Here is a 15,329-nt window from a genome sequence, read left to right on the forward strand (position 1 = left end):
ATGGCGTGATCAAAAATTATAATCACCGAATAAATCTCTACAAACTTATTTTCCAAAAGTTGTTGTAGATGTTTTTTTTTGACAAATTTTTCAAAGCGTTGACAGTGAAATGTCAACAACAAATTTTGTTTATTTTTCCTGAAAAAAAGATTATTGAATTTAAATCGATTGTTATGTGTAAAGGAAACTGGAATAGTTGTTAAACTACCCTCTCAAAGAGGTCGCCTCTTGCCTGAAATCGACATAGATAAAATAAAACCATAATATAGAACGCAAAGTCCCTAAGAAATTTCAAGGCCAACTGAATCCATGACGCTTGGCGCGTCATAAGGCCAAGTCACTCGGCTTTTGAAAGATTATGACAAGTTTAGAAAGTGGCGTCACCTTGTGAAACTTTTAATGATTACGATTATCGTCAGCGTCACTCTAGTAAACATTTTGTGTCACTTACTGTCATTCGTTTTTTTTTTTTAATTCAAAGTACAGTAATATGACCCTTTTCCTGTAAGCAAAGTGAGTAGACATTATATAAATTCCAATGATACAGAGTGAGACAACATCGCGCAGGCGAAGTCAGATTTTTGGAGCGCCAAGTTAAAATTAACCAATGAGCGATAGATTACGCATGTGTAGCTGGTTGCATTCTGTCAAAGCGGTTTGTTGTCACAGGCCTTTGCTCTGCTGCCGGAGTGCCGGATACGTGGTTTTGAAGATGCGTGCGCACGGAAAGTCACTATGGAAGTTTTACGATCTTACAGGAAAAGGGTCAATTACCACAAACAAAAGAGAATGGACAAAACTAGAATAAAACTGACAAGAATTAAGTAAATTATTTATACTTTTGAGATTTTTCTGCTTTGAGGTTTGTGATCTAAAATTAGTTTTCCTTTTAATGAATCAGTCTTTTCTAGGCAAATGTTGGACAAAGCTGGTTTTGCGATTATTGTCAAAACCATAATGCTGATCTCATTTTGGTGCTGCCTACAAACCAATAAATAATGTTTTTGTAAAGTGGGCTGTAAAATCTTGATCAGTTGACCGCATGTTTTTTCTTTTTTTAAATAAGGTAAAATGTCCTGTATTACATCGGCGATTCTCTTTACAAGCCCCACAAAAAGTTCATTCGGATACACTAATCCATCATGATCCTGAAGAGTTATTAATTTCAAGAGAGGTCCAGGCATTGTAGTTGACACTAATGGGGCAATGCAGTCATGACATTGATTTTTTTTGTAATTTCATTATTATATATCCAGATAAAAAGGCTACTGATGCAGAATAGAGATTCATTTCAGGTATTTCATTTCTTTGTAAGGAATGGATTTTAAAGCGTAAATCCGTAGGCAAAAATAATTCTTCTACATCTTCTTCGGCAAATTCAGCAACTGTTGATCTTTGATGGGAGAGTTCATTGCGGCTGATGTGACTTAAAGTTCTTGCAGTGTTGGCAGATGACGAAGATTTTAGAATTCCAGTTCTTAAAATTTGTCGTAAGGCATATTCAGCTGCACGAGCGTCAGTAGTATCATTTGAGCCTCCTTTTAAACGAATATGCGAAAATGTCGCTTCCACAGCATCTGAACTAAATGAGCGAGTTAACACATAATAAAATCCAGCTTGTGTCAGAAGAAATTGGACACATAAAAATGTACTCTTTACAATAAATTTTAGAGCATGTGCTGTTTCGCTGCTTAAACATTTATATCCTGTGCTGGCTGAAGTGGACTGCATATCATCTATGTAATTTTGGAAAGTAGTATTCAACCAATGGAGGCGTTGATCTGAAATGTTTACATATGGGGCAAGGTTGCTATCTAATGCATGAATGTAATGTCTTCTACTTGAGATGTTATGGACTTGAAAAAATGGAACATATTTTCCATATACAAAATAGTTGCATCACTATCAACAAAGTCTTCATATTTCTCTTCTTTTAATAATTTTAGTGCTGAGGTAACCGTTGGGGAGAATATCTATCTGCACAGCCCGCAAAACATTCATTTTTTCAAGATTTGAAGGATAGAAATGCTTTTTTGTAAGATATCTGACGGGTTTTAAAGGCCATCCTCTTTGCAAACCGTATAAGGCCTTTAAATAGGACGAGGAGATAATACCGGTTGTCGAATTCATATTATGACTTAAAAAAAAGGTTCCTGGCATTTTTAATGGCATGGCAATAGTCAAATGATAAAAATATGGGCATAGGAAGATATGGGTGATTAAAATAATTTTCTAGAGTTCCTCCACACAAGTTCTTGAACAAAGCCACATTGGACGGATGGTTATCTGTTACAATGCGTAATACCATAAAACCCCAATCTGTAAGAAGTTTAATAACTTGCAAAGTTAAAGAATGAAAATCAGAGGCCGGCATTGAAGAATGGAAAAAGTACCCAGTTACGATAGTGAAGGATGCTGACAGACCATTTGCCACAAAACACGCCATTTTATTTGCAACTTTGGGATGTTCTGTGATAGAATTGGAGTTAATGGTTTCAAGACCATAAATATAATCTTCTGTTCTACTGTAATACATTTTTTCTTTTATTGACATGTCGTCAATAATTAACGAACATAATCTTGGAACGGGATGCTTCTGCGCATAAACGTTCCTTGATTAAATTATTTTGTCCATTAAAATTACCAAGGTGTCTAACTATCGTCGATCTGGATGGTAATTTAACTAAATTTTTATGGCAAAAATCATAACCCTTCGGTGAACAATATCTCCACACTGTACAGAGACGAACAGACAATTCGGACCATCTAGGAGATTTCTTGTTATAGTTATGAAGAAGATCTAGTAAAAATATGGTTTTTTCATCTGAATTCTCTGCATCAGTGTAAATTTTTTCCAGTGCTTCGATGCTTTGTGAATGTTTTTTCAACTTGTTTTCAATTTTTTTAAATTCTGCAGCACAGCGGGCATGCGATCTCTTTTCATTTTGCAGTTCCAAAGTTAAGGTGTTATAATTTTCTCGTAAATCTGCAATTTCATCAGAAGATTCTGCTGTTTTATTTTCACTAATAATATGAGTAATAGACAACAATCATTAACAATAGTAAAAAAAAATCGTGGGAGTCAAAACCCTTCGCATTTGGGTTGGGAAGTTACGGTTTTATACTGGTTTTTATGACTGGGGATAGAGGACACCACTTTCTAAACTCCAAGGCTTGCTTCGTGAAAACCTCATTTTTAGGGAGTGACTTGGCCTTATCACGCGCCAAGTGTGATGGATTCAGTTGGCCTTGGGAAAATCAAACAAACATGGCGTTTGTCGGCGTGTTCGGCCGGTATGTGGTACAGATTACTACTTTACCAACAACTCAAGAAAACAACTTTCGTTTCAAAAAATTACCAAAACGCATTATTTATTAAGTTTAAAGTTGGTAAACAAACTTCTACCGTTGGAACAGCAATTAAACAACACTTCACCAAAAGAATCACTTTTAGTGACCATAAATACAGGGTCATTATAAAATACTGTAGTCAACTCACCTATGAAAAACAATTGAAATTTTTCTCGTGCCGCTAATCACCAAAATGATTTCAACTCACGGCTGTAGAATAGATAGGTTGAGTATCTTTCATTCATTCACGTTCCGGTAGGTGGAATAATTTCTTTCCGTACCAGTTGGCCATGACGCGCGTTGTCAAATGGGTCCCTCTTACGGTATTTAGAGGCATTAACTTTTGCCACATCAAAAGGACACGATTATACCGACATAAATGACAACTTTGACATTTAATAATATTTTTTATGTTAAACGTTCAATATTTTGGAAGCGTCTTCGATCATTGTTTACACAAGCCACTATGCGATTTCTCTGAAACCGTTTTTACAAAACTCTCGTATGACACCCCTGCCCTGATCACGTTCCTACTCTTCAAATGTTGTGAGAAATGTTTGTAGATTTGAAAGTTAGGAACGTGATCAGGGGTGTTGTATGAGGTTTTTGAAAAAACGTATTCGGCAAAATCGCAGTAGCTAATGTAATCAGTTACCGAAAAGTTCTTAAATAGTACTTGTTTTTCGAAAGAATCTGTGTTTACCTGGTCACCGCACATGCTTGTTTAAATGAATGTTTACATCACGTTTACATGAAACAATAGTGCTTGAAATATCAAACAAATCTGCGGTTTCCGAGGTTTGTTATGTAAATGTACGTTCCTCTCTGAATTGGCGATCTCGTTAAACTAATTTAAACAGTAATTTCTATCAATAAGTTCATAATACATCAACTAGAAGTAGAATGACAGTTTTGGCAGCCTGTCAGTTGTCAATTTGGCACTGCAGTAGTGAAAAATTTCATTCATAAAGATGTTAGTGCGTAATAGTATTTCACAGATGGCGATACGGTCGTAATCGCGCCTAAGCCTCCTAGGACCACCATATTCTATTCCACCAAATTTCCCTTAGTGTACCAACCTTATATTCTACAGCCGTGTTTCAACTCTTTTGAAATGTCACGAACGTCGAAACAAATCTATCAAATGTGTCAAAAATTGACATGCCAGGTTTGCGATTTAATTTCATTTTAAATAGACACGAAAAGACGCCAGGCCAGAGCATTAAGGGTTGCAGTGTTATCGAGCATTTGTGAACGCCACTGCAATACATTTCAGTTTCAAAAATTGTAAATTGTCAGAAAAACGTTTAAGGGCTTTGTCATGAATTACACCTTGGAAAGTCGATTGGAGTTGAACAGAATAAATCATCTGGTCTGTTTTGCAAAGAAGCAATAATTTTTCAAATAATGAAATCCAAAAAGTGAGGTTAAGTTTGTCGAAACCAATGAACACGGTAATTATTTAAAAAATTACATTTTTATAGGTACCCTGAAGGTAAAAATTGTGAAAAATCACGTAATGGACAATGGCAGAGCAAGTCTTATCACAGTTAACGAACACTATGAGTACCTAATGAGTTTTTGCAGTAAATAATTTTGCCAAAGTTGTGATCCCGCGAAAGTTCTGTTTGTAAATTGTAAGGAATCGTCAAAATATTGTGCAGACATGGTTTGTGACCGGTGCTTTTCTCTTGAAAAAACACAACTGAAAGCCTTGATCTTCATCCCTACAATAGGTGAAAACTGCTATGTCCAAACATTACCTTCAGCTTTGCAGTTTCTAGATATCTGAAACATGCCAGATCTGCATAACAGGAATGTCAAAGAGGTTCTACCCAAAACACGCCCACATGGCCATCCTAATATCAAGATTTTTCAAAATTTCTATAACAAAAAAGATGAAAAAACCAATAAAATTTCAGGAGCATAGTGTTAAGAGTTCTGTAGATGATTATGAGATCTCTCGAAACAACAGAATGTTTAATATGTAGTCGCTAAATTTTTAAATTTAAATTTCGCGCCATGAACTGTAAGATGAGGAAGGGTAATCGTGCGCGATGAGCTGCGACTCTGCCCTTCGTCCTCCAGCCGTCGTAGAAGTAAGATGTGTCGTAAATATATTTTTAATAATTATAAGTCTTTAGATACAAATCCTGCACGCCCTGTATAATTACGCTACAGCCACCTACAAATTCAGAAGTGGGATTCGTCAAGGAAGAAATTGGTTTTTAAGGAAATAAGGCGAACAGCGGGAAGATCACCACGTGTTATTTAGAGGTTATGTTTATGGTTGAAAATGTCCACGTTGGGGGAGATTCCCGAGATTCGGGACAACATTAAGTCAGCATCCGTAAACGCTGTGAAGGCTCTGCACAAAATTGTGTTCGAAGAAGACGCAGGTAGGCAGAACCGAGGAAACTTAAGAAAATTCCCTGGATTCAACTTCGGTGTGGATTCTGACGAATTTAAGGACAAAGTTGCGTATGTGGAGCAAAACATACCGTTGGCTGATTTAATTGCGGCGTGCAATGTTATAAAATTGGACTACTCCGGTGAGAAACCAACGCTTATACGGCGCATTTGTATGGCTTTATCAAATTTGGAGAATTTAATTGCGGAAAACGAGGCTGATGACGCTGACGAGGATGAACAATCCGACCTTGAGGATGAAGTGGAAGAGGAAGACCAACAGGCCCCCGTAGCAGCGCCCCAAAGGTTCATTTTAAGTTTTAGGGATGTTGAAGACTCGCTGCGCACATTTGATGGGAAGAGTTCTTATCCGGTTGAGAGGTGGATTCAAGACTTTGAAGAGACTGCCCTTTTATTTGGATGGGATGACTTGCAAAAATTGATTTTTGCAAAGAAATCACTAAGAGGTTTGGCTAAGATTTATGTTCAAAGTGAGACAAATATTAGCACATGGGGAAAGTTAAAGAAAAAACTTAAGAGTGAGTTCGGAAAGAAGATAAATAGTGCTAAGTTGCATCAATTATTAAGGGAACGAAGTTTACGAAAGGATGAGGATGTCCACGAGTATTTTTTAAGCATGAGGGAGTTGGCTAGTCGAGGAAATGTAGAGGTTGAGGCACTTATTCAGTACATCATAGATGGGATTAATGATTCATTAACCAATAAAGTTGTTTTATATGGTGCCAGTACCTTGCACGAGTTCAAAAAGAAATTGGAGATCTATGAAACCATTAGAACAAAGACCACCCCACCAGTGACAAAAGTAAATAGAAGTGTGATGCCAACAGGACAGCGAAGCACATCATCATCAGAAGGAAACAAATCATCGCCAAGAAAGTGTTACAACTGCAATTTAAGTGGGCACATAGCAGCGCACTGCCCAAGGCCAAGGAGGGAAAAGGGCTCCTGTTATAAATGTGGAATACTGGGACATTTTTCAAACAAATGTCCATCGAAACCTGAAGTAGGACGTTCCACCACTTTTACCAATACAGAGCGTCCAGGACCATCAACTCTGCTGATTGAGGAAGTGGCACCAGCAGACTGCAGCATAGCCGTGAAATTGGATCCTTGGATTTGTCCATGGGAGTTAAATGACGTTTTAGATTCAGGTAGTCCTATATCATTAATTAAAGACAGTTTTGTGCCAGTAATATTTAGGAAGGCGTACAGTTCTTGTATTAGTTATTCTGGTATAAATTCGTCTGTGGTAGATATTTTAGGGTTATATGAGGGCACTGTTCATTTTAATTCTATTCAGTTAAGTACTTTATTTCATATTGTCAGTCCTGAGACAATGAGGGCCGATTTGGTTTTGGGAAGAAATTTCTTGTTTCAACCTAATTTAGAGGTTAAATTTAATAACCAGCAGGTAATTTTGAATAAAATAGCTGACGAACCACCATTTATCAAACCTTCTGGCTCAAATGAATTACTGTTAATAGATCCGGATATTTTTAAAACCCCAGATGAAAACTTTATTGTTAATCCTGATGTTGACCCAGTCATAAATTTTAAACTGCATGACATTTTAAACCAGCACATAGTAGCTAAAGAACCAGATATTCCTGCAATAGATTTTGAAGCCCAAATTATTGTAAAGTCTGAGCATACCCCATTTCATTTCCAACCAAGGCGTTTGTCATTTTTTGAAAGGGACAAGTTACAAGTTATACTTGATGATTTACTCAAACAGGGCATAATTAGAGAGAGCAACTCCCCGTATGCTTCTCCAATTGTTTTAGTTAAGAAAAAGTCCGGTGAATTACGATTATGTCTAGATTTTAGGGAGTTGAATAAACTAGTTGTTAGGGATCGATATCCTTTACCTTTGATCGACGATCAGTTAGATAGTTTAAAGAATAAAAAGTTCTTCACTAAATTAGACCTACAAAGCGCCTTCCATCATGTCAAGTTAACTGATGATTCGACAAAGTACACAGCGTTTGTCACACCTATGGGGCAGTACGAATATCTAAGAATGCCTTTCGGATTTTGTAATAGTCCTTCAATTTTTATGAGGTATATAAACAAAATTTTTCGTAGTCTTTTGAGTCAAAACAAGATCTCAATCTTTCTAGATGATATTTTAATTGCCACAGAATCAATTGAGGACAACATTGATATTTTGCAAGAGGTATTGGCATTAGTTAAATTAAATAAGTTGAAGTTAAGGCTGGACAAGTGTTGTTTTTTGATGACGACGATAAATTACTTGGGTTACCAAGTATCTGCTGAGGGTATCTCGCCATGTAATGAACATATTGAGTCTGTATTTAGATTTCCGACACCAAAAAATCACAAAGATGTTCAGAGCTTTTTGGGATTAGTTAGTTATTTTAGAAGGTTTGTTAGAAGCTTTTCGGAAATAGCAAAACCGTTGACTGACTTAACAAGAAAAAATGTTGCATTTAATTTTGGTCAAGCTGAATTAGAATCCTTTGAAAGATTAAAAAATTCTCTAGTCTCCTGTCCATTACTAGCGATTTATTCACCAACAGCTGAAACTGAATTGCATTGCGATGCTAGTTCATTAGGCTATGGAGCAATATTGTTGCAAAAACAGCATGATCAAAAATTTCATCCCATTGCATTTTTCAGTAAACGCGCAACAACTCCCGAAAGTCAAATATCACAGTTTTGAGTTAGAATGTTTATCTATTATTTATGCACTAAAACGATTTCATACGTATTTACATGGGATCAAGTTCAAAATAGTCACAGATTGTGATAGCCTTCGTTTAACGTTGTCGAAAAAAGATTTAAATCCTAGAATCGCCCGTTGGGCATTATGGTTACAAAATTACGACTATACCGTTGAACACCGTAATTCTGACCGGATGAAACACGTAGATGCCCTAAGTCGTAATCATATTTTAATACTCGAAGATAATACCCTTGAAACGACATTATCTCTTCAACAAATGCAGGACGGTAACATAATCAAAATTAGGAATTTGTTGGAAGAGCGAGAACACAAGAAATTTGAATTAAGAAACGGGTTAGTGTATTTTAAGGGATCTAACAAGCTACTATTTTATGTACCTCAAGCGATGGAGTATCAAGTTATTAGGATGTACCATGATGAGTTTGGTCATGTGGGGAGGGATAAGGTAGTCGAATTAATTACACGGTTTTACTGGTTTCCGAAGTTGAGGGATAAAGTTAAAAATTATATTTCCCATTGCTTAAAATGTATCGCGTACTCTCCTAACTCCGGGAAAAAAGAAGGCTATCTTCATTCTATACCCAAAGGAAATATTCCGTTCGATACAATACACATTGACCATTATGGCCCTTTGGAAAAAACGCCAAGAGGTTACAAATATATTTTTGAAGTTGAAGATGGGTTCACTAAGTTTGTGAAGCTCTATCCCTGTAAAACGACTAATGTTAATGAAGTCATCAAACACTTAAATCACTACTTCGATTGTTATAGTAAGCCAATACGGGTTGTCTCCGATAGAGGGTCTTGTTTTACTTCTGTTTCTTTAGCCGACTTTTTTCAAATAAATTCAGTGGAACACATTCAAATCGCTTCCGGGGCTCCAAGGGCAAATGGTCAAATGGAGAGATGTAATCGTGACATCACTCCTATCCTTGCAAAGATTACCCCATCCTTAAATAAATGGGATACAAAACTGCCTGATGTAGAATTTGCCATTAACAACACTGTTAATCGCAGTACGAAGGAAACCCCAAGTAAGTTATTGTTCGGACGAAATCAACGCGGCCCAGTTGATGACGCTTTAAGTCATTTCTTAAGTAATGAATTTGATGTGCGGTCTGACATTAATATGCTCCGAGCCAATGCCTCTCAGAACATACAAGTTAGCCAAAGTTACAATAAAGAACTTTATGATAAAAAGAGGAAACCTGCTCGACGGTATAAAGTTCATGACTTTGTTATGATTTCAAACACAGATGTCACGCCTGGTGTGAACAAAAAGTTGATTCCGAAATTTAGGGGACCATATGTAATTAGTGCTGTACTGCCTCACGATAGGTATTTCATAACAGATATTGAGGGTTTCCAGCATACGCAAATACCGTTTAAAGGGGTTTACGATTCTTCAAGGATGAAGCCTTGGTTAGGTAGTGATGTAAATTCAAGCTGTTCGCTAGATACGCAAGAGACCTAATAAGATTTGTTTTTGTTTATAAGTTCTTATATGTATTTTGTATGTATTTGTGTTTAGGTGGGATTATTTTATTGTAGCTTGTGTTATTTCGTCATGCCGATCTCAATTGTATGTAACTTATGGTCAGCTGTGGTATGTAAGTCTTATGTATGTATCCGCTAACTTTATTATGTTGTATATTATGTGATTACGTCACTTCATATTATGTTAGTCAGCTGTATACACGTTAGGTGCTTTTATGTATGTATTAGCTAATTTTTTATGTTATATAATTGTCATTTTTACGTATTTATGTCACATAGTTATGTTAGTCAGCTGTATACACCTTGTGTCTTAAAGCATGTAATAGTAGACTATCTTTCCATTTTACGTGAATTAACTTTTATGTCTTGTACACATACTACATGTTTGTAATTTTAGTATTAAGTTTATGATTCAGTTATTACGTAAGATTAGATTGGTTGTAACGGACGAGGTCGTCCTAAGTCAGAATGGCCGAACTGTAGTCGCTAAATTTTTAAATTTAAATTTCGCGCCATGAACTGTAAGATGAGGAAGGGTAATCGTGCGCGATGAGCTGCGACTCTGCCCTTCGTCCTCCAGCCGTCGTAGAAGTAAGATGTGTCGTAAATATATTTTTAATAATTATAAGTCTTTAGATACAAATCCTGCACGCCCTGTATAATTACGCTACAGCCACCTACAAATAAAGATTTTTAACTTTCCTAATAGTAAAATTACAATTATTACTAACCAGTAAGTTGAAGTAAGTTTTAAATTAAGAGAATGCAACTAACACCAAAAGAAACATGAAAGTTACTGAAAATAAAAAACTTTATTGCAGTACCTACATACACTTTCTACATCTAATTTTGTTTATTGATCACATTCATTTACTTGAAAAAGTATCAGGCCTATGAATCGTCGTCTGGAAACAGCTAACCACACACCAACCTTCATTGCGTGTGATGGTGTTTCTTCAAAAGCGTGAGTATTTTCTATACACCAAATTCTGAAGTTCTGTCAGTTGACATAATAGCCTAACAGATGAAACCAGGCTTCATCAGAAAAGAACGACAAATCGAGAATCCCGTTATCGTCCATATCAGCTTGAAACCAACTACAATACCCAACGCGGCAAGGAAAATCAGCTGGTTGCAGCTCCTGAACCAACAAAATCTTGTATGGATGCATATGTAACTTCTCTTTTACGATTTTCTGACATGGGCTGTATGGTACTCCGGACAGTAAAGATTTTTGACAAAGCTTTATTCGGACTTTGTTCCATTCTCATCCTTAAATCTTCAACAACGTCTTCACTAACTTGAGGTCTCCCCGTCGGTTTTCACTTAGAAATGCTACCAGTGTCGTTAAATCTGGCCATAATTCGCCGTATAGCGTCTTCAAAGATTCTTCATCAATGACAACAGAACATTTCACTAGATACTCGTTTTTAGACGCCTCCACAGAGTACACTCCATCCCCATCCTCATTTAACACCCCATGACGGTAATGGGCATGATGATTGCGCCAAAGAACTAAAAAAATCATTTGTAACACTGAGCATAGTTATTCCTCTCTGTTCATTACCTGAGATTATTCCACAATGATCTGTAGTTTTGATAAAAACTGTTTTTTGAGACACTTATTAAAGTTCTAACAAAGGGAAGACAGCAAAAATGAAAACAAGACAAGTCAATTAACGCACAAAGTGAGGGAAAACGTACCAGTACAAACGAAAAAATTATTGACATCTGACAGAATTTGATGAAGCGTTGAAACCTGTGGTTGAAACAGTGCAGCCGCTAATGTCGTACTAATGTGGCGTTAAAAATAAAAATTCCAATATTAGTGTAATCCTTTCCACAAAACTGAAAAAGGCGGCACAAAATGTCACCAAAATCATGGCCTTCTTCGACTACAATATTTTATAATGACCCTGTATGTAATTAGAGTTATTTACATAAAATTTCACTCGCACAACAAAGACCACAAGCACCTCAGGAAGTTTTTTTTTCAATAAAGATTAATTTTACAATTGAGATGGTGCGAGCAAAATTTTCCTTCTATCAGCGTGGGGTGAGTTACTAAGCGCGTGTTCCTTGAGTCCTCATTAATTAGAACTAGAAAAAAAAAAAAACAAAGTTGTACGGTTCTAAAGTTTGTCCAGAATTATAAGAATTTTATGGACTCCTAACGTTAATTCGTTTTACAGCCATGTCGTCAATTCTATTGTACAGGTAAAGAGCCTGTCAGGAGAAAGCCGATGTTTACTGTACCTGAGTTCGCCCCGCTCTTCAGCTGTACAATAAAATTGACAACAGGGCTGTAAAACGAATTAACTTTGGAAGTCCATAAAATTCTTATAATTCTAGACAAACTTTGCCTCCTATCGCAATGGAAGAGTGTGTGTATTCGGTAACCGCTTGTAAGTAAGAATATCTGGCCAAATACCGTGATTTACAAATTCAAGAAACGTTAGAGGCTCACATTAGAGATGTAATCAACAGATTTGTTCGAACTGGCAGTGTCAACACTTTTGTTGACACCTATCCTCTAGAAGACCATCAGTATCTGAGGTTGATGACTTGAGACAACGACTCAACAACAGAGAGTTGCAACATGAAAGTGAACAATGGGTCCAAAACATTAACGAAAGGATGTTACAGAACATTTTTGAACATAAGAAAAGATGTTTAATCACAGTAAATTTGTTTATTTTGATTGTAAGTTTTATGTGTTAATAACATACGGAATGAATCATTTAGGCAACCAGTTATACAGATGCGTGTGGTATTTGTCATGCGTCCTTGAGCATACAAATAAAATACACGTAAAGTGATACGCATCACGCTTGCATGACCTACTTCGACCCTATAATCATTTATAGAAACATTTATAACTTGTCAATAACTTTCTCTGCATGACACAATGGCAGTTTTTTAAAAACAATTTATCATCATTACTCTTTTTAAAATTTTGGTGAAATTTTTCATCACATATCTTCAAAAATCAATATCTCAGTTATTTATAAATTTTACGAATTTTCAGTGTACAAAACTCTAGAAATTACAAAAGAAACACTATTGACTTTTGTTATCGAAATTGAGACACCGGTGGTGTTTTTACCCATTTATCAGAATTACACTTTGGATTATTCAAGTATCATCTGAAGTCGCATTAATACCACTTCATTTTAATAAACTGTGTTAACCCAAACTTCCCGCCTTAAAAATGACATGTGAGCAGGTTTTAAAGACCCGCGAAAAATTCAGAAATTCAAAAATTTGGCCTACATTGTGTTTTTAAAAAGTGGCGGGATGCGTTCGAATGCAAGTGGTGGACCCCGAGGTTGGAAAAGTACCGCTAAATAAAACACCAAATATATGGAGGAGTTTGGGGCTCCTGGTCGTGGCTGTTCTCCCCCCACGACGGTGATTCTATTCTATCGCAAGCACTGCCGTCCAACACCCCTCTATCACGAAGAAACGTGCCTGGACGAACAGGCCGTTACGGTCGCAAACTCGTGGTTGGGTCCCGTCTATTGGGCCAAGCCGACAGCGTCACGTCATCTCGACCGCCCCTGACTTCTATTCTAGGCCTGAATCCTTTATACAGATAACGCGACCGCCAGCTCGACATGGAACCGCGCACTCCGCTTCCGCCACGTGTTATTGTGTTATTTACCTCAGTTCCATTTAAATGTTCCATTTCTATAACTCTGATATTAAACTACAACTGAACAAGTTTAGTGTTAAAGTTTCAAAAAGAGCAATAAACACCATTTAAATTCGCCATACACTGTCGTGAAATTTAAAATAGCAAAGAATTCTTATCTGAGATTAGGATTGGACATCTGACAATCTATATGATGGAAACATTTATCAACAAAATATTTACATGAAAAAAAAAACCAGCAAAGATTTATCAAACAAAAAAAGTCTGGTGTGAAGTAAAACTTGCACAGACAAAAAAAATATTACGTGAGGTTATACAACATTTACATTCAATTTAAATTATACAACAAAGAAAATTACTGAACTTAAAATTGCGAGATAGAAAAACAATTGCATGAGGTCAAAAATTGCGAAGTTAACAAAATTACATGAGATTAATATTTTATGTCCATTCGAGTTATTGGTTAATTTTCAAAAGTAAAGTTATTCAGCTGCATTGTGGGCCATCCTTTTACATTCCCCAAGGTTCAAAATGGCGTCGGACGAATGCGTCGTTCAAAAAACTGCGTTAAAAGTATGTCTCCCAGAAATGCGATCAATTCTGTAGCACTCTGCAAATAATGGTCTAAATCAAAGAAATAAAATGCATGTCCCACATGACTCACAATTTTGTTAATTTGTTTAACGAAATTTTACAGTTCCAACATGCGCTCGGTTTAAAAAAACTCTTTCAACATGGCCGCTGCCAGCACAAAGAATTTACCTGATGTTAAATTATACCACACTTTATCAACGATTCAAACAAAGAATTTACATTATGTTAAATTATGCCTTGATCCAAGTGACTGATTACTTAAAACAATTAGTTTTGAGAGTTTATATCGTGAACTGTCCCCAGCTTATCCCCAAAACGCATGCTAAATAAACACAAAATGCATCCTGTGTTGCGAGAAATATGCGTCTCGGTGATGTAATTTTCAACGTTGCGAGAAAAATGTCTCGGTGATAACGATGATAACTGCCTAAGGGAAAAAATTTATAATCCCCCGTACCTCAGTTCACGATATTATGAATTCTACCGCACTTTCCACGGTCTTTTTCCCAGAGTGGGACAACGTTAGGTTGATTTAACTGCCATAAATGAACTATTAGCAATCTTGTGTGAAAAGTCAAGAAGTGTTATAAGGTAACGCTTAAGTAAAAGCATCCAGAAACCTTATTCACAATTTGATAAACAAAGTATGAATCCTGACTAAGTGAATTTCATGAAACCTCCTAACAAGTGCTGTATCTAAACAAACTCCTGACTGTTAAATTGTGTTAGAACCAGTTAACGATTAAAATCCTAAAATGAACCGTGAATTTACAAACAATCAAACAAATTTACACCACGTGTTGGTGACGGTCGAAAATTCGCATATTTCCACTTGGAAAAACCGCAAGAATTAGGTATGGGTGTTGGGGAAACTGTGGCGTCGTCGTCATGATTAATTGTCGTTAAACGAAGGCTTTCCCCTTTTTCTAACTATCAAACCAACTAAACTTAACCTAGCTAACTTACCACGTCGTTTACTTTCGTGTTTTCGGCGAATAGGTACTCTCATGTTTTCTCAAAGTTTCGTTCCTAGAGCACGAAGAAATATGTCTCCCGTTCCGTTTGCCCTCTGTCTGTGACGATTTGTATTTAATC

General features: G+C 36.5%; 1 long non-coding RNA gene across 2 annotated transcripts; it reads left to right on the forward strand.

The window, feature by feature from the left end:
* The first annotated feature begins 10,788 nt into the window (after window positions 1–10,788).
* Window positions 10,789–11,227, forward strand: LOC135137578 (uncharacterized). 2 transcript variants are annotated; one of them, XR_010281870.1, is made up of 2 exons: window positions 10,789–10,949; window positions 10,990–11,227. It is a non-coding gene; the product is annotated as an uncharacterized LOC135137578 (long non-coding RNA). The 2 variants fall into 2 exon arrangements; XR_010281869.1 differs by having other exon boundaries at window positions 11,002–11,227.
* The last annotated feature ends 4,102 nt before the right edge of the window (window positions 11,228–15,329 follow it).

Source organism: Zophobas morio, unplaced genomic scaffold (genome assembly GCF_036711695.1).
Source record: "Zophobas morio isolate AGI-343-1 ecotype UQ-CSIRO unplaced genomic scaffold, CSIRO_AGI_Zmor_V1 ptg000029l, whole genome shotgun sequence".
NCBI lineage: Eukaryota > Metazoa > Arthropoda > Insecta > Coleoptera > Tenebrionidae > Zophobas > Zophobas morio.